The sequence below is a fragment of the Arachis hypogaea genome, chromosome 15 (genome assembly GCF_003086295.3).
Source record: "Arachis hypogaea cultivar Tifrunner chromosome 15, arahy.Tifrunner.gnm2.J5K5, whole genome shotgun sequence".
In the NCBI taxonomy this organism is placed as follows: Eukaryota; Viridiplantae; Streptophyta; class Magnoliopsida; order Fabales; family Fabaceae; genus Arachis; species Arachis hypogaea.
The window spans coordinates 92,404,785-92,431,581 of record NC_092050.1 but is presented as its reverse complement, the minus strand read 5'-3'; the positions used below and the strand labels follow the sequence as shown (position 1 = coordinate 92,431,581).

Here is a 26,797-nt window from a genome sequence, read left to right as displayed (position 1 = left end):
TGGCTTGGAATTCGCTTGAATAAGTAGCCAATTTGTGTCTCCAGTTTCTTGATGGCAGCATCCTGATTCTGCATATTGGACATCACTTCTTCTCGGAATGCTTTACTATCTTGAATCTCCTTGCCTATCCCTTTAAGTAGATTCTCAATCTTTGAGAGTCTATCATCCAATGATTGTAGATTGGGATCAGAGGTGGAAGAATGAGGTATGTTATTTTCGTTTTGATGTGGATGTGGAGAGATGTTGTTATGGGAATGTTGATATGGTTTAGATGTGAAATGTTGGTGAGCTGCATTGTTGGGATTTGGGCGTCTTTGATCAAGGCTTTGGTCTTGTTGATTTTTTCACCCAAAGTTTGGGTGGTTCCTCCATCCAGTGGTTGTAGGTCTTGGAGTATGGATCTTGGTTTTGCCTAGGTGAATTCCCAATGTAGTTGACTTGCTCCTGACTTCCCTCTGCTTCTTCATTCAGTCCTTCTTAGGTTGTTGATGAAGTGGTGATTGCTGCTACTTGGTTCCTCTCCATCTTCTTGGTGAGGTCAGCCAGCTGCTGGGTAATGAGCTTGTTTTGAGCCAGCAGAGCATCTACATTATTTAGTTCCATCACTCCTCTCGTGTTCCCTCTTTTGGAAGCATAGAAGTAGTCATTCTCTGCTACAGTTTCAATGACATCTATGGCCTCCTCAATGGTCTTCTTCTTGTTCAAGGATCCTCCGGATGAATGGTCTATTGCCTTCTTTGACTCATAAGAAAGCCCTTCATAGAAAATGTGTAGCTGCACCCATTCATTGAACATATCTGGTGGGCTCCTTCTTGTTAGGTCTTTGAACCTCTCCCATGCTTCATACAGAGTCTCACCATCTTGTTGCCTGAAAGTTTGGACCTCAGCTCTCAGCCTATTGATTCATTGAGGAGGGTAAAATCTTGCTAAGAATTTGTTCACCATATCCTCCCAGGTTGTCAAGCTCTCTTTTGGGAAAGACTCCAGCCACTTGGCTGCCTTATCCTTGAGTGAGAATGGAAATAAGAGCAGTCTATAGGCGTCAGGATGAACACCATTAGACTTCACTGTGTCACATATTCTCAGGAAGGAGGTTAGATGTTGATTGGGGTCCTCTTGGACACTCCCTCCGAACGAACAGTTGTTCTGAACAAGGGTGATGAGCTGTGGCTTCAGTTCAAAATTGTTGGCGTGGATGGTTGGCTTTTGAATGCTACTTCCACAGTTTCCTATGTTTGGATTGATGTAAGAGCCTAAAACTCTTCTGTCCTCCCCAGCATGATTTGCTCGACCTCCTCCGCCATGGTTGTGAGTCTCTTCTTCATGATGGTTTTCCATGTTTTCTTCCATGTTTGGTTCAAAGTATTCCTCCTCTTCCTCAGCACCAACTACTCTTTTTCCTCTTGCTTCCCTTCTTAATCTCAAGAAGGTCCTCCCAGGTTCAGAATCAAAGGAAGTTGATGCTCCGCTTCTTCTCCCTGTCATACAACCAACAAGTACAAGCAAGGAAAATAGATGCAAAAAGTATTTTTGTCAGAATTACAAGTAGTGTAAGTGATGCAATATATCAAACAGTTAGTGCGTTAGTGAAATGAATTGTAAATAACTAAAAACGAAAAAGAAAAAGAAAGGGGAAGGGAAGAAATTAACTAAAACTGAAAGTAAATTACTCAAACAGAAAATTAAGTCACACAAAAATAAAATGCTCAATCTAGTTATCTTCCAATTTAATCATTGTTGATGCACAATCAATCCCCGGCAACGGCGCCATAAACTTGATGCACGGAAAACTTGTCTCTTGACAAATTTCCTTCGGCAACTGCACCGAATTCGTCGTCAAGTAAAAACTCACAATAGAGTGAGGTCGAATCCCACAGGGATTGATTGATCAAGCAACTTTAACTAGAGGAATGTTCTAGTTGAGCGAATCAGAATTTGAGTTGAGAATTGCAGAAAATTAAATGGCGGGAAAGTAAATAACAGAAAAGTAAATGCTGGAAATAAAGAGCTGAATGTAGATGACGGAAAGTAAATTGCAGAATCTTAAATGGGAATGAGGTAATTGCTCATAAAAGTAAATGACAGAAAATAAAGAGAATGGGTAAGATCAGAAATGGGAAGTTCATTGGGCTCAGGAGATGTTGCATTCTCCGGATCAATTTCATTTTCATCTCTTCCTCAATCAATGCACTCATTGATCTCCTTTGCATTCTTAAGTGATCGAATTCCAATTTCTTGTAATTCAATCTCTCAAATCTTGATCAATAGCCAATTCCTTGGTCAATTGCTCATGAGAAGAGATGAAGTATGGTCACTGATTATACCACATGCATTTCCCAAATCAAGTGTTGAGAAGATTATAGTCACATATCCATCCAAACCCAATTTGGTCCAGCATGAGAAAGCATTTCTAGCATGATCTCTTCATTCCTCTTTCAAGGTTCAGAAGAGATCCAAGTTTGAATAGCTTCTTTTCCAAGATAACAACCCAATTGGATGAAGATCGAAAGCTTTCAAGTAAAATCAAGAGAAAAGATAGAAGAAGAATAATGAAAACTAGTATTGATCCATCAAATTACAACAGAGCTCCCTAACCCAATGAAAGGGGTTTAGTTATTCATAGCTCTGGAAAATGAAAACAAAGATGGAGAATACATTATGAAACTAGAAGTGCAGAGAAAGTAAAATACAGAGAGTAGTTCTATGCCAAGAGGCTCCCTATAATTTTCCAGCTCCCCCAATTTATTTCAAAGCTACTCCTATATATACTACTCTTCTGTTCTTCTAGTTGGCTCTTCAAGTCTTGGGTATGGGCCTTTGGATCTTGAGTTTGAAGCACTTCTCTTCTTCATTGGGCTTGGCTTTACTTGCAGAGAGAAAGTGTGAAGTGGGCAGAGACTTTAGCTCAGGACGTTAGTGGTGTTAACGTTCAGTGAAAATATGGGTTCGAGAACATTAGTGACAATCACCTTTTCCACTAACGTTCCTCACCAAAGTAAGAGCCACATTAACTTCAACGTTAGTGGCACAAACGTTTCCACTAACGTTGCCTCTATGCCCTTCGCACACGTTACTGGGACTTACCTTACCCAGTAACGTTGAGAAGTCTCCCCCTTCCTTACGTTAGAGTCCACGTTAACTTAGTTAACGTGGCTCTTTTAACGTAGGCTTGCCAACCTTCGAGAACGTTAGTGACACTTACCATTGTCACTAGCGTTCCAATGTGCCCCTATTTCTCACGTTAGAGTCCACGTTAACTAGGTTAACGTGGCTTCTAACGTGGCCATGCTAGCCATCTCCAACGTTAGTGACAAAGTTGAGTGTCACTAACGTTGGCTCATCATTCCCTTATCCACGTTAGCTTCCACGTTAACTAAGTTAACGTGGGAGTTAACGTGGCTCATAGTGGCTTGTGTGGGCTCATTCCAACGTTAGTGACAATGTTTGGTGTCACTAACGTTATCGACCACCTTATTTATTCACGTTAGCTTCCACGTTAACTAGGTTAACGTGGGAGTTAACATGGCTTATTGTGACTTGGCCAACGTTAGTGATAAAGTTGAATGTCACTAACATTGGCTTCCCCTTTACTTCTTAACGTTAGAGGCCACGTTAACTAAGTTAACGTGGCAACTAACGTGGCCACTTATGAGCTTGGTCCAACGTTAGTGATAATGTTGAGTGTCACTAACGTTGGCTCCATTTCCTTTCTTCCACGTTAGAGTTCACGTTAACTTAGTTAACGTGACTCTTAACGTGGGCAATGATGGCTTCGAGAGCGTTATTGACAATTACTTTTCTCATTAACTTTGCAAGTTACTCCCATTCCACGTTAGTGTTAACGTTAGTGTAACTACCGTAGCCACTAATGTGGTTCTTCTTCCTTTGTCCTAAAATCAAGCAATAGAATGCATCAAAGTTCTAATCCAAGTCATGGGAATTGCAACATCCAATTTGTCATTAAATCCATGCAAAATCCTCATGAAATCATGTAAAGTGCATAATGTATGCTTGAATCAAGATGTAAGTGAATATCTACCCAAAACTAGCTTATTTCCTAAGGAAATGCATGAAACTACCCTAAAAATAGTAAAGAAAAGGTCAGTGAAACTGGCCAAAATGCCCTGGCATCACAACACCAAACTTAAAGCTTGCTTGTCCCTAAGCAAGTACTGGAACAAGAAAATGATGAATGGAATGCCAAGAGAAATGAGTCATTCTTGTGGAAGTCATGTCCCTGGTTTTATGGTGGTTTCATGCATAGCAACTTAGGTTCATTCCTGGCTTTCAGACCTTTATCATGTCCTAGAATACTCACTGTGATTGCATCCCATGAGACTTTTATTCATTGATCCTTTTGTTGTCATTTCAGGGCTTATTTTTTTGTTCTTAGGCTAAGTGCTCTGTAAGGGGGCAACTCTTTAAAATAAGCTTTCAGCCAACACTCCCGAACCAGTTGGTTCAAGGTGCTAAGTGTTGAAGCACCCCTAAGGACTTACTTGCTCAAGTCTTTCCCCCATACATACACACCATAGGCATATAGTTTATTTTTTTTTTCTTTAGACCTTGGTGTCCAGCACCTCTTTGGGTTACTAAATGCTCTGTAGTGAGGGTTACTCTTGATAGTGGACTTTCAGCTGATAATCCCGAGTTAGTTAACCCAAGTTACCAAGTGATAAGGCACCCCTAAGAGCTTATTCATCCAAGTAGATCCCTCACACAGGAGCACCACAGACACATGCCTCAAGATTAAAACCATTGGTGCCTAGCCTTATTGCTTACTCTTTTTCTTTTACTTTTCAACCTTTATTGTTCTTTCCCTTTTTCTTATTAGGATCTTCTTATTTAGCTAGTCTCATGGGGTGTGTCTCAAGCATAGTATTCATGACAGATAGTTGTCTTCCCACCTTGTGGTTGAACCAACTTAGCTAACTTATGACCACACCATAAACTCATGAACTTACTCCGTAGTATGAACTCCTCTCTGGTCTTTTAAAACACTCATTCTCTTTTTCATTTGGTTCAAAAGGACAAGCATACAAGTAAGCAAAGTAAGGATGCAGTGACATGAAGACTAGCAAACATAGACCTTATTCAACCAAAAACTTAAAAGACAAAATAAAAAATTTCAAACTATCATGTAACTATTAATCAAGATTGCATTCGGACTTCCAATTTTCAACATTCTAGTACATGGAGTTAAGTGACAATACAACCTTCAGGTGATGGTTTCTAGTTGCCCTCTTTTTGTCATCATCCTGGTCTTTGCTACCTCACTTCCTTGGGTGAAGGTGCACCATTTCCTCATAAGATTCCTTCAAAGTTATTGGAAGTTGCTTGTTCCCAAAGCACTTGAGAAATAGTTAGCTTGCATGTATGCTTGTGACTTCTGAACTTAATTTGGTGTGTCAACACCAAACTTAGTTCCTTGCCCAGTAGAGAACCTTGCATATATGCAGAGAACCTCATATCTTGATGTTTAACAAAATAATTATCAACTAAAATCTAACTAAATCTAAGTGGTTTCCATTGATTGATTGGATCTAGCAATGTGCTTTGGGAATGGAGTGTGGTTTTAACTAAATTCCTTTGGTGGAAAACCAAACTTAGAATCACACTTTCACTCTTGAATTGTTTTGGTGTGGAACACCAAACTTAGCTCCTCGCAATACAGGAAAAACAACTTGTGATCCTTATTGAAATAAAGATGAAAAGGAAACTACCTGAGGTTGGGTTGCCTCCCAACAGAGCGCTCTTTTATCGTCGCTAGCTCGACGGTTCCTTCTTTACTTGAGATGGTAATTTACTCTGGGGTTTTCCCCCATGTTGCCCAGATAATGCTTGAGTCTTTGTCCGTTCACTGTAAAAGTCCTCTCTGAACCTTCATCCATGATTTCGATGTGTCCATATGGCGAAACTTTTGTGACAAGAAAAGGTCCGGACCACCATGATTTGAGTTTTCCTGGGAATAGTCTCAATTTAGAATTGTAAAGGAATACTCGCTGCCCCTTTTCGAAACTCCTGGGTGCAAGATGCAGGTCATGTCTTCTCTTTGCCTTCTCTTTATACATCTTGGTATTTTCATAGGCTTGTGACCTGAAATCCTCCATCTCTTGCAGCTGCAAGATCCTCTTTGCACCAGCAGCAATGCTGTCAAAATTTAGTATCTTGATAGCCCAGAGAGCTTTGTGTTCCAGCTCCAGTGGTAAATGACAAGCTTTCCCATACACTAGTTGATATGGGGACATTCCAAGTGGTGTTTTGAATGCTGTTCTGTATGCCCAAAGAGCATCATCCAGCTTCTACGACCAACCCTTTCTTGATGCACCCACAGTCTTTTCCAGAATCCTCTTTAGCTCTCTGTTGGATATCTCAGTTTGTCCACTTGTTTGGGGATGGTAAGGTGTGGCTACCTTGTGTTTTACCCCATATCGTAGGAGAAGAGCTTCTAGTGGTCTGTTACAAAAATGGCTCCCTCCATCACTGATGAGTGCTCGTGGGACTCCAAACCGGCTAAAGATATTCTTCCTGAGGAAGTTCATGACTACCCTGTTATCATTCGTTGGGGTTGCAATAGCCTCTACCCACTTGGAAACATAATCCACTGCTACCAAGATGTACTTGTTTGCATATGAGGTTGGGAATGGTCCCATGAAATCGATTCCTCACACATCAAACAATTCCAGTTCCAAGAAGAAATTTTGTGGTATCTCATTTCTTTTGGGCAAGTTTCCAGATCTTTGGCATTCATTGCAACTCTTTACTAGTTCTTTGGCATCCTTAAATAGGGTGGGCCAAAAGAATCCACTTTGTAACACCTTAGCTGCAGTTCTATCCCCTCCAAAGTGGCCTCCATAGCATGAGCCGTGGCAATTCCATAGGACCTCTCGTCCTTTTTCTTCCGAAACACATCTTCTAAGGATTCCATCTGAACACTTCTTGAATAGATATGGCTCATCCTAGACAAAATACTTTGCATCATTCATGAGCTTCCTTTTTTGATGTTTATTGATCTCTGGAGGCAATGCTCCAGTTGCCTTGAAGTTGGCAATGTCTGCGAACCATGGTTCTTTGTGAACTATCATCAACTGCTCATCAGGGAAGAACTCGTTCACACTTGTATCAGGTGTTCCACCTTTATCATGAGGAATCCTGGATAGGTGATCTGCTACCTTGTTCTCCACTCCTTTCTTGTCTTTGATTTCAATATTGAATTCCTGCAATAATAAGATCCATCTTATTAGTCTTGGCTTTGATTCTTGCTTGGCAAACAAATATTTTAGTGCTGTGTGATCTGTAAAAACAATCACTTTAGCACCAATGAGGTACGATCTAAACTTGTCAAATGCAAAAACTATTGCTAACAACTCCTTTTCAGTAGTGGTATAATTTCTTTGAGTATCATTAAGGACTTTGCTCGCATAGTATATCACATGGACTAAGTTATCTTTCCTCTGTCCTAACACTGCCCCAAATGCAAAATCAGATGCGTCATACATTAATTCAAATGGTAAATTCCAATCAGGTGGGGAAATGATAGGAGCAGAGGACAACCTCATTTTTAAATTTTCAAAGGCTAACATGCATGTTTCATCAAAGATAAATGGTGTATCAGATACAAGGAGATTGCTTAAGGGCTTGGCTATCTTTGAAAAATATTTAATAAACCTTCTGTAAAAACGAACATGCCCTAAAAAACTCCTAATTGCCCTGACATCATTGGGTGGAGGCAGTTTTTCAATAAGTTCTACTTTGGTTAGAAACTTTGTGACCAAGGACTATTCCTCCTGTCACCATAAAGTGACATTTCTCCCAGTTCAAGACCAGATTGGTCTCTTGGCATCTTTTCAATACCAAGGCGAGGTGATGTAGGCAACTAGGGAAGGAATCTCCGAATACCGAGAAATCATCCATAAAAACTTCAATGAATTTTTCTATCATATCTGAAAAGATAGAAAGCATGCAGCGTTGGAAAGTCGCATGTGCATTACATAACCCAAATGGCATGCGCCTGTAGGCAAACACTCTATATGGGCAAGTGAATGAGGTTTTCTCTTGATCTCTGGGATCAACCACTATTTAGTTATATCCTGAATAACTGTCGACAAAACAATAATATGCCTGCCCTGCAAGTCTTTCCAACATCTGATCCATGAATGGAAGGGGGAAATGATCTTTTCGTGTAGCCTCATTGAGCTTCCTGTAGTCTATTGGTGCACGAAATTATGATCTCCAGGCTCGAACAAATCCTGGTAATGGCTTCAAAGCTTGGTGCTCTGATCTTAATTCATGATTGTCACAACTTCGATACAACTAACCAGCAAGTGCACTGGGTCGTCCAAGTAATACCTTACGTGAGTAAGGGTCGAATCCCACGGAGATTGTTGGTATGAAGCAAGCTATGGTCACCTTGTAAATCTCAGTCAGGCGGATATAAAATAATTATGGAGTTTTCGAATAATAAATAAAAGAATAGGGATAGAGGTACTTATGTAAATCATTGGTAGGAATTTCAGATAAGCGAATGGAGATGCTTTTCGTTCCTCTGAACCTCTGCTTTCCTACTATCTTCATCCAATCAGTCTTACTCCTTTCCATGGCTGGCTTTATGTGATACATCACCACTGTCAATGGCTACTTTCGGTCATCTCACGGGAAAATGATCCAATGCCCTGTCACGGCACGGCTAATCGTCTGGAGGCATCACCCTTGTCAATGGCTTCATCTTATCCTCTCAGTGAATAATATGCTCATGCACCCTGTCACGGCACAGCTATTCATCTGTCGGTTCTCGATCATGCTGGAATAGGATTTACTATCCTTTTGCGTCCGTCACTAACGCCCTGCAATCGCGAGTTCGGAGCTCGTCACAGTCATTCAATCATTGAATCCTACTCAGAATACCACAGACAAGGTTTAGACCTTTCGGATTCTCTTGAATGCCGCCATCATTCTAGCTTACGCCACGAAGATTCTGGTTAGGAGATCTAAGAGATACTCATTCTAGCTTATTTCATGTAGAACAGAAGTGTTTGTCAGGCACGCGTTCATAAGGGAGAAGGATGATGAGCGTCACACATAATCATCACCTTCATCACGTTCTTGGGTGCGAATGGATATCTTAGAAGCGAAATAAGAAGAATTGAATAGAAAACAGTAGTACTTTGCATTAATCTTTGAGGGACAGCAGAGCTCCACACCTTAATCTATGGAGTGTAGAAACTCTACCATTAAAAATACATAAGTGAAGGTCCAGGCATGGCCGAGATGGCCAGCCCCCTAAAACGTGATCAAAGGATCATAAGGTAATCCAAAGATGCCTAATACAATAGTAAGAGGTCCTATTTATAATAAACTAGCTACTAGGGTTTACATGAGTAAGTATTTGATGTATAAATCCACTTCTGGGGCCCACTTGGTGTGTGTTTGGGCTGAGCTTAAGTGTTGCGCGTGCAGAGGCCAATTGTGGAGTTGAACGCCAGTTTTTGTGCCAGTTTGGGCGTTCAACTCTGGTTTTGGATCATTTTCTGGCGCTGGACGCCAGATTTGGGTAGAAAGCTGGCGTTGAACGCCAGTTTACGTCATCAATTCTTGGCCAAAGTATGGACTATTATATATTTCTGGAAAGCCCTGGATGTCTACTTTCCAACGCAATTGGAAGCGCGCCATTTCGAGTTCTGTAGCTCCAGAAAATCCACTTTGAGTGCATGGAGGTCAGAATCCAACAGCATCAGTAGTCCTTTTTCAACCTCTGAATCTGATTTCTGCTCAAGTCCCTCAATTTCAGCCAGAAAATACCTGAAATCACAGAAAAACACACAAACTCATAGTAAAGTCCAGAAATGTGAATTTAACACAAAATCTATTAAAAACATCCCTAAAAGTAACTAGATCCTACTAAAAACATACTAAAAACAATGTCAAAAAGCGTATAAATTATCCGCTCATCACAACACCAAACTTAAATTGTTGCTTGTCCCCAAGCAACTGAAAATCAAAATAGGATAAAAAGAATAGAATATACTATAAATTCCAAACTATCAATGAAACAGAGCTTCAATCATATGAGCGGGACTTATAGCTTTTTGCCTCTTGAATAGTTTTGGCATCTCACTTTATCCATTGAGGTTCAGAATGATTGGCATCTATAGGAACTTCAGATTTCGAATAGTGTTATTGACTCTCTTAGTTCAGCATGATGATTCTTGAACACAGCTTCTTTATGAGTCTTGGCCGTGGCCCTAAGCATTTTGTTTTCCAGTATTACCACCGGATACATAAATGCCACAGACACATAATTGGGTGAACCTTTTCAGATTGTGACTCAGCTTTGCTAAAGTCCCCAATTAGAGGTGTCCAGGGTTCTTAAGCACACTCTTTTTTTTTTTGCTTTGGACCTTGACTTTAACCGCTCAGTCTCAAGTTTTCACTTGACACCTACACGCCACAAGCACATGGTTAGGGACAGCTTGGTTTAGCCGCTTAGACCAGGATTTTATTCCTTTAGGCCCTCCTATTCACTGATGCTCAAAGCCTTGGGATCCTTTTTATTTGCCCTTGCCTTTTGGTTTTAAGGGTTATTGGCTTTTTGCTCTTGCCTCTTGGTTTTAAGAGCTTTGGCTTTTTCTGCTTGCTTTTTCTTTTTCTTTCTTTTTTTTTTCGCCTATTTTTTTTTTTTTTTGCAAGCTTTGTTCTTTGCTGCTTTTTCTTGCTTCAAGAATCATTTTTATGATTTTTCAGATTATCAAATAACATGTCTCCTAGTCATCATTCTTTCAAGAGCCAACATATTTAACATTCATGAACAATAACTTCTAAAGACATATGCACTGTTCAAGCATACATTCAAAAAAACAAGAAGCATTGTCACCACATCAATATAATTAAGCTAAGTTCAAGGATAAATTCAAAACTTCATGTACTTCTTGTTCTTTTGAATTAAAACATTTTTCATTTAAGAGAGGTGATGGAGTCATAGGACATTTATAACTTTAAGACATAGTTACTACTACTAATGATCATGTAATGAAGACACAAACATAGATAAGCACATAACATAGAAAACGAAAAACAGAGAAAGTAAGAACAAGGAATGAGTCCACCTTAGTGATGTCCTTGAGCTCTTCTATGTCTCTTCCTTGCCTTTGTTGCTCCTCCTTCAGTGCTTTTAGATCTTCTCTGATTTCATGAAGGATGATGAAGTGCTCTTGATGTTCCACCCTTAGTTGCTTCCAATAATTGTGTGGAAGAAAATGTATCCCTTGAGGTATCTCAGGGATCTCTTGATTTGCAGTCAAATGTTCTACCACTGAGCTATAGACCCTTGATGGAAGCTTTTGTCTTCCCTTTCCTCTTTCTAGAGGTTTCTCTGGCCTTAGGTGCCATCAATGGTTATGGAAAAAACAAAAAAGCTATGCTTTTACCACACCAAACTTAGAATGTTGCTCGCCCTCGAGCAAAAGAAGAAAGAATAGAAGAATAAGAAGAAGATATGGAGGAGATGGATGGGAGTGTGTATTCGGCCATATGGTTGGGATTGGGTGGGAGAGAGATGTTGAATTTTTGAAGGTAGTGGGTGTATGGATGTGAGTGGTAAATGGAAAAAAAGAAGGGATGATCATGAATGGAAAGAGAGATGATGAGGTAGGTGGGGATCCTGTGGGGTCTACAGATCCTGAGATGTCAAGGCATTTACATCCCTGCACCAATTTAGGCATGTAAAATGCCCTTGCACACAACTCTGGGCGTTCAGCGCCAGGTTGGTGCCCATTTTGGGCGTTCAACGCCCCTTTGCTGCCATTTCTGGCGTTGAACGCCAGAACCATGCTTGTTCTGGGCGTTCAGCGCCAGGATGCTCCCATTCTGGGCGTTCAGCGCCAGAACTATGCTCTGTTCTGGCATTTGAATGCCAGACAGATGCTCCTCCAGGTTGTGATTTTTCTTCTGCTGTTTTTGATTCCGTTTTCAATTTTTATATTTATTTTTTGACTCCACATGATCATGAACCTATAAAGACACATAACTAAGAAAAATATAGTTAGATAAATAAACATTGGGTTGCCTCCCAACAAGCGCTTCTTTAATGTCAATAGCTTGACAGTGGGCTCTCATGGAGCCTCACAGATGTGCAGAGCTTTGTTGAGACTCTCCAACACCAAACTTAGAGTTTGGATATGGGAGTTCAACACCAAACTTAGAGTTTGGTTGTGGCCTCCCAACACCAAACTTAGAGTTTGACTGTGGGGGCTCTGGTTGACTCTGCTTGGAGAGAAGCTTTTTCTGCTTCCTCTCCATGGTTGCAGAGGGAGATCCTTGAGTTTTTAACACAAGGGAGTTCTCATTCCATTGAAGGAATATTTCACCTCTGTCAACATCAATCACAGCTCTTGCTGTGGCCAGGAAAGGTCTTCCTAGGATGATGGATTCATCCTCTTCCTTTCCAGTATCCAGGACTATGAAATCAGCAGGGATGTAAAGGCCTTCAACCTTTACTAACACGTCCTCTACTTGTCCATAAGCCTGTTTTCTTGAGCTGTCTGCCATCTCTAATGAGATTTTAGCAGCTTGCACCCCATAGATTCCCAGTTTCTCTATTACAGAGAGGGGCATGAGGTTTATTCCTGAACCAAGGTCACACAGAGCCTTAAAGATCATGGTGCCTATGGTACAGGGTATTATGAACTTTCCAGGATCCTGTCTCTTCTGAGGCAATGTCAGTTGATCCAGATCACTTAGTTCATTGATGAACAAGGGAGGTTCAACTTCCCAAGTATCAATGCCAAATAATTTGGCATTTAGCTTCATGATCGCACCAAGAAACTTGGCAGTTTGCTCTTCAGTAACATCCTCATTCTCTTCAGAAGAGGAATACTCATCAGAGCTCATGAAGGGTATAAGAAAGTTCAATGGGATCTCTATGGTCTCTAGATGGGCCCCAGAGTCCTTTGGTTCCTCAGAGGGAAGCTCCTTATTGACCACTGGACGTCCCAGGAGGTCTTCCTCCTTGGGATTCACGTCCTCTCCTCTCCTCACAGGTTCGGCCATGGCGCTTATGTCAATGGCCTTGCACTCTCCTTTTGGATTCTCTTCTATATTGCTTGGGAGAGTACTAGGAGGGATTTCAGTGATCCTTTTACTCAGCTGGCCCACTTGTGCTTCCAGATTTCTAATGGAAGACCTTGTTTCATTCATGAAACTTACAGTGGCCTTAGATAGATCAGAGACCAGATTTGCTAAATTAGAAGCATTTTGTTCAGAGTTCTCTGTCTGTTGCTGAGTTGATGATGGAAAAGGCTTGCTATTGCTAAACCTGTTTCTTCCACCATTATTAAAGCCTTGTTGAGGCTTTTGATCCTTCCATGAGAGATTTGGATGATTTCTCCATGATGAGTTATAGGTGTTTCCATAAGGTTCACCTAAGTAATTTACCTCTGCTATTGCAGGGTTCTCAGGATCATAAGCTTCTTCTTCAGAAGATGCCTCTTGAGTACTGTTGGATGCAGCTTGCATTCCATGCAGACTCTGAGAGATCATATTGACTTGCTGAGTCAATATTTTATTCTGAGCTAATATGGCATTCAGAGTATCAACTTCAAGAACTCCCTTCTTCATAGGCGTCCCATTACTCACAGGATTTCTTTCAGAAGTGTACATGAACTGGTTATTAGCAACCATGTCAATGAGTTCTTGAGCTTCTGCAGGCGTTTTCTTTAGGTGAATGGATCCACCTGCAGAAGTGTCCAGTGACATTTTTGATAGCTCAGATAAACCATCATAGAATATATCCAGGATGGTCCATTCTGAAAGCATGTCAGAAGGACACTTTTTGGTCAACTGTTTGTATCTTTCCCAAGCTTCATAGAGGGATTCACCTTCTTTCTGTCTGAAGGTTTGAACATCAGCTCTAAGCTTGCTCAGCTTTTGAGGAGGAAAGTACTTGGCTAAGAAAGCCTTGACCAGCTTATCCCAAGAGTTCAGGCTGTCTTTGGGTTGAGAATCCAACCATAATCTAGCTCTGTCTCTTACAGCAAAAGGGAAAAGTATGAGCCTGTAGACTTCAGGATCTACTCCATTAGTCTTAACAGTATCACATATCTGCAAGAATTCAGTTAAGAACTGAAAGGGATCTTCAGATGAAAGTCCATGAAACTTGCAGTTCTGCTGCATCAGAGAAACTAATTGAGGTTTCAGCTCAAAGTTGTTTGCTCCAATGGCAGGAATGGAGATGCTTCTTCCATGTAAATTGGAATTAGGTGCAGTGAAGTCACCAAGCATCTTCCTTATATTATTATTATTTTCGGCTGCCATCTCCTTTTCCTGTTCGAAAATTTCTGAAAGGTTATCTCTGGATTATTGTATTTTAGCTTCTCTTAATTTTTTTTTTTTCAGAGTCCTTTCAGGTTCTGGATCTGCTTTAACAAGAATGTTCTTGTCCTTGCTCCTGCTCATATGACAAAGAAGATGGCACAGAAAAAATAGTAATAATAATATGGATCCTTTATACCACAGTATAGGGATCCTTGTGTTAGTAGAAGAAAAGAAGGGAAGAAAATCTGAACTCAGAGAGAGAGGGGGTTCGGATTTTTGGAGAGTTGAAGGAAAGATGTTAGTATATCAATAAACAAATAGAAGAAGATGAGAGGGGGAAGTGAATTTTCGAAAACAATTTTTGAAAAAGAGTTAGTGATTTTTGAAAATAGTTTTTGAAAAAGGTTAGTATTTTTTTTCGAAATTTTTTTTTTATATAAAAAAAATAAAAATAATTAGTTAATAAAAAAGAAATTTTTGAAAAAGAGGGAAGATATTTTCGAAAATTAGGGAGAGAGAGTTAGTTAGGTAGTTTTGAAAAAGTTAAGAAACAAACAAAAAGTTAGTTAGTTAGTTGAAACAAATTTTGAAAAGGTAAGAAGTTAGGAAGTTAGAAAAGATATTTTGAAATCAAATTTTTGAAAAAGATAAGAAGATATTTTTGAAAAGATATGATTGAAATTAGTTTTGAAAAAGATTTGATTTTTAAAATCACAATTAATAACTTGATTCACAAAAAATCATAAGATATGATTCTAGAACTTAAAGTTTGAATCTTTCTTAACAAGCAAGTAACAAACTTGAAAATTTTGAATCAAAACATTAATTGTTATTGTTATTTTCGAAAATTTTATATAAAAATAAGAAAAAGATTTTTGAAAAATATTTTTGGAATTTTCGGAAATAACTAATAATTTTGAAAAAGATTTGATTTTTTTTTTTGAAAAAGATTTTGAAAAAGATAAGATTTTCAAATTGAAAATTTGATTTGACTCATAAGAAACAACTTGATTTTAAAAATTTTTGAAAAAGTCAATCCAAATTTTCGAATTTGATGAGAGAAAAAGGGAAAGATATTTTTTTTTTTTTTTTGAATTTTTATGATGAGAGAGAAAAACAAGAAAAATAATGCAATGCATGGCAATTTTAGATCAAAACAATGAATGCATGCAAGAATGCTATGAATGTCAAGATGAACACCAAGAACACCATGAGTGTCAAGATGAACATCATAGACACAATTTTGAAAAAAATTTTAATGCAAAGAAAACATGCAAGACACTAAACTTAGAATTCTTTAATGCTTACGCACTAAGAATTCAAGAATGCATATGATAAACATGAAAAGACACAAAACAAAAAATCATCAAGATCAAACAAGAAGACTTACCAAGAACAACTTGAAGATCATGAAGAACACCATGAATGCATGAAATTTTCGAAAAATGCAAGATGCACATGCAATTGACACCAAACTTATGATATGACTCAAGACTCAAACAAGAAACATGAAATATTTTTTTATTTTTGTGATTTTCTAAATTTTTTTGGATTTTTATTTTATATTTTTCGAAAAATTATTTTGAAAAAGAAAAATAAGGATTCCAAAATTTTTAATATGAATTCCAGGAATCTTATGCTCTAAAGCTCCAATCAAAGGGTCAGGCATGGCTTAATAGCCAGCCAAGCTTCAACATATAATTACATGGACTGGAGTGATTAGTTGAATACCAATCCCAAAGCAGTTTGGGTATGGCTTTACAGCCAGATAGGATTCAACATGTTTCATGAAACACTAGAATTCATTCTTAAAAATCTTGAAGAAAAATATATTTTTGAAAACATTTTTTTTTTTTGAAAACAAAGAAGAAAATTTTGAAAGGTTTTTGAAAACTTTTTTTTGAAAACTAAATCAAAAAGAAAATTACCTAATCTGAGCAACAGGATGAACCGTCAGTTGTCCAAACTCGAACAATCCCCGGCAACGGCGCCAAAAACTTGGTGCACGAAATTGTGATCTCCAGGCTCGAACAAATCCTGGTAATGGCTTCAAAGCTTGGTGCTCTGATCTTAATTCATGATTGTCACAACTTCGATACAACTAACCAGCAAGTGCACTGGGTCGTCCAAGTAATACCTTACGTGAGTAAGGGTCGAATCCCACGGAGATTGTTGGTATGAAGCAAGCTATGGTCACCTTGTAAATCTCAGTCAGGCGGATATAAAATAATTATGGAGTTTTCGAATAATAAATAAAAGAATAGGGATAGAGGTACTTATGTAAATCATTGGTAGGAATTTCAGATAAGCGAATGGAGATGCTTTTCGTTCCTCTGAACCTCTGCTTTCCTACTATCTTCATCCAATCAGTCTTACTCTTTTCCATGGCTGGCTTTATGTGATACATCACCACTGTCAATGGCTACTTTCGGTCATCTCACGGGAAAATGATCCAATGCCCTGTCACGGCACGGCTAATCGTCTAGAGGCATCACCCTTGTCAATGGCTTCATCTTATCCTCTCAGTGAATAATATGCTCACGCACCCTGTCACGGCACGGCTATTCATCTGTCGGTTCTCGATCATGCTGGAATAGGATTTACTATCCTTTTGCGTCCGTCACTAACGCCCTGCAATCGCGAGTTCGGAGCTCGTCACAGTCATTCAATCATTGAATCCTACTCGGAATACCACAGACAAGGTTTAAACCTTCCGGATTCTCTTGAATGCCGCCATCATTCTAGCTTACGCCACGAAGATTCTGGTTAGGAGATCTAAGAGATACTCATTCTAGCTTATTTCATGTAGAACAGAAGTGTTTGTCAGGCATGCGTTCATAAGGGAGAAGGATGATGAGCGTCACACATAATCATCACCTTCATCACGTTCTTGGGTGCGAATGGATATCTTAGAAGCGAAATAAGAAGAATTGAATAGAAAACAGTAGTACTTTGCATTAATCTTTGAGGGACAGTAGAGCTCCACACCTTAATCTATGGAGTGTAGAAACTCTACCGTTAAAAATACATAAGTGAAGGTCCAGGCATGGCCGAGATGGCCAGCCCCCTAAAACGTGATCAAAGGATCATAAGGTAATCCAAAGATGCCTAATACAATAGTAAGAGGTCCTATTTATAATAAACTAGATATTAGGGTTTACATGAGTAAGTATTTGATGTATAAATCCACTTCTGGGGCCCACTTGGTGTGTGTTTGGGCTGAGCTTAAGTGTTGCGCGTGCAGAGGCCAATTGTGGAGTTGAACGCCAGTTTTTGTGCCAGTTTGGGCGTTCAACTCTGGTTTTGGATCCTTTTCTGGCGCTGGACGCCAGATTTGGGTAGAAAGCTGGCGTTGAACGCCAGTTTACGTCGTCAATTCTTGGCCAAAGTATTGACTATTATATATTTCTGGAAAGCCCTGGATGTCTACTTTCCAACTCAATTGGAAGCGCGCCATTTCGATTTCTGTAGCTCCAGAAAATCCACTTTGAGTGCAGGGAGGTCAGAATCCAACAGCATCAGTAGTCCTTTTTCAACCTCTGAATCTGATTTCTGCTCAAGTCCCTCAATTTCAGCCAGAAAATACCTGAAATCACAGAAAAACACACAAACTCATAGTAAAGTCCAGAAATGTGAATTTAACACAAAATCTATTAAAAACATCCCTAAAAGTAACTAGATCCTACTAAAAACATACTAAAAACAATGTCAAAAAGCGTATAAATTATCCGCTCATCACAACACCAAACTTAAATTGTTGCTTGTCCCCAAGCAACTGAAAATCAAAATAGGATAAAAAGAATAGAATATACTATAAATTCCAAACTATCAATGAAACAGAGCTTCAATCATATGAGCGGGACTTATAGCTTTTTGCCTCTTGAATAGTTTTGGCATCTCACTTTATCCATTGAGGTTCAGAATGATTGGCATCTATAGGAACTTCAGATTTCGAATAGTGTTATTGACTCTCTTAGTTCAGCATGATGATTCTTGAACACAGCTTCTTTATGAGTCTTGGCCGTGGCCCTAAGCATTTTGTTTTCCAGTATTACCACCGGATACATAAATGCCACAGACACATAATTGGGTGAACCTTTTCAGATTGTGACTCAGCTTTGCTAAAGTCCCCAATTAGAGGTGTCCAGGGTTCTTAAGCACACTCTTTTTTTTTTTGCTTTGGACCTTGACTTTAACCGCTCAGTCTCAAGTTTTCACTTGACATCTACACGCCACAAGCACATGGTTAGGGACAGCTTGGTTTAGCCGCTTAGACCAGAATTTTATTCCTTTAGGCCCTCCTATCCACTGATGCTCAAAGCCTTGGGATCCTTTTTATTTGCCCTTGCCTTTTGGTTTTAAGGGTTATTGGCTTTTTGCTCTTGCCTCTTGGTTTTAAGAGCTTTGGCTTTTTCTGCTTGCTTTTTCTTTTTCTTTCTTTTTTTTTTCGCCTATTTTTTTTTTTTTTTGCAAGCTTTGTTCTTTGCTGCTTTTTCTTGCTTCAAGAATCATTTTTATGATTTTTCAGATTATCAAATAACATGTCTCCTAGTCATCATTCTTTCAAGAGCCAACATATTTAACATTCATGAACAATAACTTCTAAAGATATATGCACTGTTCAAGCATACATTCAAAAAAACAAGAAGCATTGTCACCACATCAATATAATTAAGCTAAGTTCAAGGATAAATTCAAAACTTCATGTACTTCTTGTTCTTTTGAATTAAAACATTTTTCATTTAAGAGAGGTGATGGAGTCATAGGACATTTATAACTTTAAGACATAGTTACTACTACTAATGATCATGTAATGAAGACACAAACATAGATAAGCACATAACATAGAAAACGAAAAACAGAGAAAGTAAGAACAAGGAATGAGTCCACCTTAGTGATGTCCTTGAGCTCTTCTATGTCTCTTCCTTGCCTTTGTTGCTCCTCCTTCAGTGCTTTTAGATCTTCTCTGATTTCATGAAGGATGATGAAGTGCTCTTGATGTTCCACCCTTAGTTGCTTCCAATAATTGTGTGGAAGAAAATGTATCCCTTGAGGTATCTCAGGGATCTCTTGATTTGCAGTCAAATGTTCTACCACTGAGCTATAGACCCTTGATGGAAGCTTTTGTCTTCCCTTTCCTCTTTCTAGAGGTTTCTCTGGCCTTAGGTGCCATCAATGGTTATGGAAAAAACAAAAAAGCTATGCTTTTACCACACCAAACTTAGAATGTTGCTCGCCCTCGAGCAAAAGAAGAAAGAATAGAAGAATAAGAAGAAGATATGGAGGAGATGGATGGGAGTGTGTATTCGGCCATATGGTTGGGATTGGGTGGGAGAGAGATGTTGAATTTTTGAAGGTAGTGGGTGTATGGATGTGAGTGGTAAATGGAAAAAAAGAAGGGATGATCATGAATGGAAAGAGAGATGATGAGGTAGGTGGGGATCCTGTGGGGTCTACAGATCCTGAGATGTCAAGGCATTTACATCCCTGCACCAATTTAGGCATGTAAAATGCCCTTGCACACAACTCTGGGCGTTCAGCACCAGGTTGGTGCCCATTTTGGGCGTTCAACGCCCCTTTGCTGCCATTTCTGGCGTTGAACGCCAGAACCATTCTTGTTCTGGGCGTTCAGCGCCAGGATGCTCCCATTCTGGGCGTTCAGCGCCAGAACTATGCTCTGTTCTGGCATTTGAACGCCAGACAGATGCTCCTCCAGGGTGTGATTTTTCTTCTGCTGTTTTTGATTCCGTTTTCAATTTTTATATTTATTTTGTGACTCCACATGATCATGAACCTATAAAGACACATAACTAAGAAAAATATAGTTAGATAAATAAACATTGGGTTGCCTCCCAACAAGCGCTTCTTTAATGTCAATAGCTTGACAGTGGGCTCTCATGGAGCCTCACAGATGTGCAGAGCTTTGTTGAGACTCTCCAACACCAAACTTAGAGTTTGGATATGGGAGTTCAACACCAAACTTAGAGTTTGGTTGTGGCCTCCCAACACCAAACTTAGAGTTTGACTGTGGGGGCTCTGGTTGACTCTGCTTGGAGAGAAGCTTTTTCTGCTTCCTCTCCATGGTTGCAGAGGGAGATCCTTGAGTTTTTAACACAAGGGAGTTCTCATTCCATTGAAGGAATATTTCACCTCTGTCAACATCAATCACAGCTCTTGCTGTGGCCAGGAAAGGTCTTCCTAGGATGATGGATTCATCCTCTTCCTTTCCAGTATCCAGGACTATGAAATCAGCAGGGATGTAAAGGCCTTCAACCTTTACTAACACGTCCTCTACTTGTCCATAAGCCTGTTTTCTTGAGCTGTCTGCCATCTCTAATGAGATTTTAGCAGCTTGCACCCCATAGATTCCCAGTTTCTCTATTACAGAGAAGGGCATGAGGTTTATTCCTGAACCAAGGTCACACAGAGCCTTAAAGATCATGGTGCCTATGGTACAGGGTATTATGAACTTTCCAGGATCCTGTCTCTTCTGAGGCAATGTCAGTTGATCCAGATCACTTAGTTCATTGATGAACAAGGGAGGTTCAACTTCCCAAGTATCAATGCCAAATAATTTGGCATTTAGCTTCATGATCGCACCAAGAAACTTGGCAGTTTGCTCTTCAGTAACATCCTCATTCTCTTCAGAAGAGGAATACTCATCAGAGCTCATGAAGGGTATAAGAAAGTTCAATGGGATCTCTATGGTCTCTAGATGGGCCCCAGAGTCCTTTGGTTCCTCAGAGGGAAGCTCCTTATTGACCACTGGACGTCCCAGGAGGTCTTCCTCCTTGGGATTCACGTCCTCTCCTCTCCTCACAGGTTCGGCCATGGTGCTTATGTCAATGGCCTTGCACTCTCCTTTTGGATTCTCTTCTATATTGCTTGGGAGAGTACTAGGAGGGATTTCAGTGATCCTTTTACTCAGCTGGCCCACTTGTGCTTCCAGATTTCTAATGGAAGACCTTGTTTCATTCATGAAACTTACAGTGGCCTTAGATAAATCAGAGACCAGATTTGCTAAATTAGAAGCATTTTGTTCAGAGTTCTCTGTCTGTTGCTGAGTTGATGATGGAAAAGGCTTGCTATTGCTAAACCTGTTTCTTCCACCATTATTAAAGCCTTGTTGAGGCTTTTGATCCTTCCATGAGAGATTTGGATGATTTCTCCATGATGAGTTATAGGTGTTTCCATAAGGTTCACCTAAGTAATTTACCTCTGCTATTGTAGGGTTCTCAGGATCATAAGCTTCTTCTTCAGAAGATGCCTCTTGAGTACTGTTGGATGCAGCTTGCATTCCATGCAGACTCTGAGAGATCATATTGACTTGCTGAGTCAATATTTTATTCTGAGCCAATATGGCATTCAGAGTATCAACTTCAAGAACTCCCTTCTTCATAGGCGTCCCATTACTCACAGGATTTCTTTCAGAAGTGTACATGAACTGGTTATTAGCAACCATGTCAATGAGTTCTTGAGCTTCTGCAGGCGTTTTCTTTAGGTGAATGGATCCACCTGCAGAAGTGTCCAGTGACATTTTTGATAGCTCAGATAAACCATCATAGAATATATCCAGGATGGTCCATTCTGAAAGCATGTCAGAAGGACACTTTTTGGTCAACTGTTTGTATCTTTCCCAAGCTTCATAGAGGGATTCACCTTCTTTCTGTCTGAAGGTTTGAACATCAGCTCTAAGCTTGCTCAGCTTTTGAGGAGGAAAGTACTTGGCTAAGAAAGCCTTGACCAGCTTATCCCAAGAGTTCAGGCTGTCTTTGGGTTGAGAATCCAACCATAATCTAGCTCTGTCTCTTACAGCAAAAGGGAAAAGCATGAGCCTGTAGACTTCAGGATCTACTCCATTAGTCTTAACAGTATCACATATCTGCAAGAATTCAGTTAAGAACTGAAAGGGATCTTCAGATGAAAGTCCATGAAACTTGCAGTTCTGCTGCATCAGAGAAACTAATTGAGGTTTCAACTCAAAGTTGTTTGCTCCAATGGCAGGAATGGAGATGCTTCTTCCATGTAAATTGGAATTAGGTGCAGTGAAGTCACCAAGCATCTTCCTTATATTATTATTATTTTCGGCTGCCATCTCCTTTTCCTGTTCGAAAATTTCTGAAAGGTTATCTCTGGATTGTTGTATTTTAGCTTCTCTTTATTTTTTTTTTTCAGAGTCCTTTCAGGTTCTGGATCTGCTTTAACAAGAATGTTCTTGTCCTTGCTCCTGCTCATATGACAAAGAAGATGGCACAGAAAAAATAGTAATAATAATATGGATCCTTTATACCACAGTATAGGGATCCTTGTGTTAGTAGAAGAAAAGAAGGGAAGAAAATCTGAACTCAGAGAGAGAGGGGGTTCGGATTTTTGGAGAGTTGAAGGAAAGATGTTAGTATATCAATAAACAAATAGAAGAAGATGAGAGGGGGAAGTGAATTTTCGAAAACAATTTTTGAAAAAGAGTTAGTGATTTTTGAAAATAGTTTTTGAAAAAGGTTAGTATTTTTTTTCGAAATTTTTTTTTTATATAAAAAAATAAAAATAATTAGTTAATAAAAAAGAAATTTTTGAAAAAGAGGGAAGATATTTTCGAAAATTAGGGAGAGAGAGTTAGTTAGGTAGTTTTGAAAAAGTTAAGAAACAAACAAAAAGTTAGTTAGTTAGTTGAAACAAATTTTGAAAAGGTAAGAAGTTAGGAAGTTAGAAAAGATATTTTGAAATCAAATTTTTGAAAAAGATAAGAAGATATTTTTGAAAAGATATGATTGAAATTAGTTTTGAAAAAGATTTGATTTTTAAAATCACAATTAATAACTTGATTCACAAAAAATCATAAGATATGATTCTAGAACTTAAAGTTTGAATCTTTCTTAACAAGCAAGTAACAAACTTGAAAATTTTGAATCAAAACATTAATTGTTATTGTTATTTTCGAAAATTTTATATAAAAATAAGAAAAAGATTTTTGAAAAATATTTTTGGAATTTTCGGAAATAACTAATAATTTTGAAAAAGATTTGATTTTTTTTTTTTGAAAAAGATTTTGAAAAAGATAAGATTTTCAAATTGAAAATTTGATTTGACTCATAAGAAACAACTTGATTTTAAAAATTTTTGAAAAAGTCAATCCAAATTTTCGAATTTGATGAGAGAAAAAGGGAAAGATATTTTTTTTTATTTTTGAATTTTTATGATGAGAGAGAAAAACAAGAAAAATAATGCAATGCATGGCAATTTTAGATCAAAACAATGAATGCATGCAAGAATGCTATGAATGTCAAGATGAACACCAAGAACACCATGAGTGTCAAGATGAACATCATAGACACAATTTTGAAAAAAATTTTAATGCAAAGAAAACATGCAAGACACCAAACTTAGAATTCTTTAATGCTTACGCACTAAGAATTCAAGAATGCATATGATAAACATGAAAAGACACAAAACAAAAAATCATCAAGATCAAACAAGAAGACTTACCAAGAACAACTTGAAGATCATGAAGAACACCATGAATGCATGAAATTTTCGAAAAATGCAAGATGCACATGCAATTGACACCAAACTTATGATATGACTCAAGACTCAAACAAGAAACATGAAATATTTTTTTATTTTTCTGATTTTCTAAATTTTTTTGGATTTTTATTTTATATTTTTCGAAAAATTATTTTGAAAAAGAAAAATAAGGATTCCAAAATTTTTAATATGAATTCCAGGAATCTTATGCTCTAAAGCTCCAATCAAAGGGTCAGGCATGGCTTAATAGCCAGCCAAGCTTCAACATATAATTACATGGACTGGAGTGATTAGTTGAATACCAATCCCAAAGCAGTTTGGGTATGGCTTTACAGCCAGATAGGATTCAACATGTTTCATGAAACACTAGAATTCATTCTTAAAAATCTTGAAGAAAAATATATTTTTGAAAACATTTTTTTTTTTTGAAAACAAAGAAGAAAATTTTGAAAGTTTTTTGAAAACTTTTTTTTGAAAACTAAATCAAAAAGAAAATTACCTAATCTGAGCAACAGGATGAACCGTCAGTTGTCCAAACTCGAACAATCCCCGGCAACGGCGCCAAAAACTTGGTGCACGAAATTGTGATCTCCAGGCTCGAACAAATCCTGGTAATGGCTTCAAAGCTTGGTGCTCTGATCTTAATTCATGATTGTCACAACTTCGATACAACTAACCAGCAAGTGCACTGGGTCGTCCAAGTAATACCTTACGTGAGTAAGGGTCGAATCCCACGGAGATTGTTGGTATGAAGCAAGCTATGGTCACCTTGTAAATCTCAGTCAGGCGGATATAAAATAATTATGGAGTTTTCGAATAATAAATAAAAGAATAGGGATAGAGGTACTTATGTAAATCATTGGTAGGAATTTCAGATAAGCGAATGGAGATGCTTTTCGTTCCTCTGAACCTCTGCTTTCCTACTATCTTCATCCAATCAGTCTTACTCCTTTCCATGGCTGGCTTTATGTGATACATCACCACTGTCAATGGCTACTTTCGGTCATCTCACGGGAAAATGATCCAATGCCCTGTCACGGCACGGCTAATCGTCTGGAGGCATCACCCTTGTCAATGGCTTCATCTTATCCTCTCAGTGAATAATATGCTCACGCACCCTGTCACGGCACGGCTATTCATCTGTCGGTTCTCGATCATGCTGGAATAGGATTTACTATCCTTTTGCGTCTGTCACTAACGCCCTGCAATCGCGAGTTCGGAGCTCGTCACAGTCATTCAATCATTGAATCCTACTCGGAATACCACAGACAAGGTTTAGACCTTCCGGATTCTCTTGAATGCCGCCATCATTCTAGCTTACGCCACGAAGATTCTGGTTAGGAGATCTAAGAGATACTCATTCTAGCTTATTTCATGTAGAACAGAAGTGTTTGTCAGGCACGCGTTCATAAGGGAGAAGGATGATGAGCGTCACACATAATCATCACCTTCATCACGTTCTTGGGTGCGAATGGATATCTTAGAAGCGAAATAAGAAGAATTGAATAGAAAACAGTAGTACTTTGCATTAATCTTTGAGGGACAGCAGAGCTCCACACCTTAATCTATGGAGTGTAGAAACTCTACCGTTAAAAATACATAAGTGAAGGTCCAGGCATGGCCGAGATGGCCAGCCCCCTAAAACGTGATCAAAGGATCATAAGGTAATCCAAAGATGCCTAATACAATAGTAAGAGGTCCTATTTATAATAAACTAGCTACTAGGGTTTACATGAGTAAGTATTTGATGTATAAATCCACTTCTGGGGCCCACTTGGTGTGTGTTTGGGCTGAGCTTAAGTGTTGCGCGTGCAGAGGCCAATTGTGGAGTTGAACGCCAGTTTTTGAGCCAGTTTGGGCGTTCAACTCTGGTTTTGGATCCTTTTCTGGCGCTGGACGCCAGATTTGGGTAGAAAGCTGGCGTTGAACGCCAGTTTACGTCATCAAGTCTTGGCCAAAGTATGGACTATTATATATTGCTGGAAAGCCCTGGATGTCTACTTTCCAACGCAATTGGAAGCGCGCCATTTCAAGTTCTGTAGCTCCAGAAAATCCACTTTGAGTGCAGGGAGGTCAGAATCCAACAGCATCAGCAATCCTTTTTCAACCTCTGAATCTGATTTCTGCTCAAGTCCCTCAATTTCAGCCAGAAAATACCTGAAATCACAGAAAAACACACAAACTCATAGTAAAGTCCAGAAATGTGAATTTAACACAAAATCTATTAAAAACATCCCTAAAAGTAACTAGATCCTACTAAAAACATACTAAAAACAATGTCAAAAAGCGTATAAATTATTTGCTCATCATCTATGCACATCCGCCATCCTGTGACTCTCCTTGTAGGAATTAGTTCGTTCTTCTCATTGGGAACCACGGTAATTCCTCCCTTTTTTGGGACAACATTCACGGGGCTAACCCAGGGGCTGTCTGAGATCGGGTAGATTACCCCTCCCTGCCATAACTTCATAACTTCTTTCTGTACCACTTCCTTCATGATTGGGTTCAACCTCCTTTGGGATTGAATGGATGGTTTGGCATCATCTTCCAGCAGTATCTTGTGCATGCATATGGCCGAACTTATCCCTTTCAAGTCAGCAAGAGTCCAACCAATGGCATCTTTGTGGTTTCGCAGTACTTTGAGCAGTTCATCCTCTTGATCTTGGCTGAGGCATGAGCTTATGAATACTGGGTAATTTTCATCTTCTCCTAAGTATGCATATTTGAGAGAGGGTGGCAGTGCTTTGAGTTCAAGTTTGGGTGCTTCTGACTTTTCGTTCTCTTCCTTTGGTCCACCTTGTATTTGAATCTCTGCTGTTGCAACCTCCTCACTAAACGTAGACTCCTCCTCTATTATACCTTCAGGTTCTTCTTCTTTAAAACTTTCCTGCACTGTATCTTCAAGTGAGTCCAACCTCATACACTGTTCCAATTGCTCTGGTGGGTAACTCATGGCCTTGAACACATT

At 39.0% G+C, this 26,797-nt stretch overlaps 3 non-coding genes across 3 annotated transcripts; all 3 read left to right on the top strand.

The window, feature by feature from the left end:
- The first annotated feature begins 790 nt into the window (after positions 1-790).
- Positions 791-897, top strand: LOC112753258 (small nucleolar RNA R71). The gene has a single exon (XR_003177651.1). It is a non-coding gene; the product is annotated as a small nucleolar RNA R71 (small nucleolar RNA).
- Positions 898-13,803: 12,906 nt separating this feature from the next.
- Positions 13,804-13,911, top strand: LOC112752506 (small nucleolar RNA R71). Its single transcript, XR_003176940.1, has one exon. It is a non-coding gene; the product is annotated as a small nucleolar RNA R71 (small nucleolar RNA).
- Positions 13,912-21,898: 7,987 nt separating this feature from the next.
- On the top strand, positions 21,899-22,006 carry LOC112752505 (small nucleolar RNA R71). Its single transcript, XR_003176939.1, has one exon. It is a non-coding gene; the product is annotated as a small nucleolar RNA R71 (small nucleolar RNA).
- Positions 22,007-26,797: the final 4,791 nt, after the last annotated feature.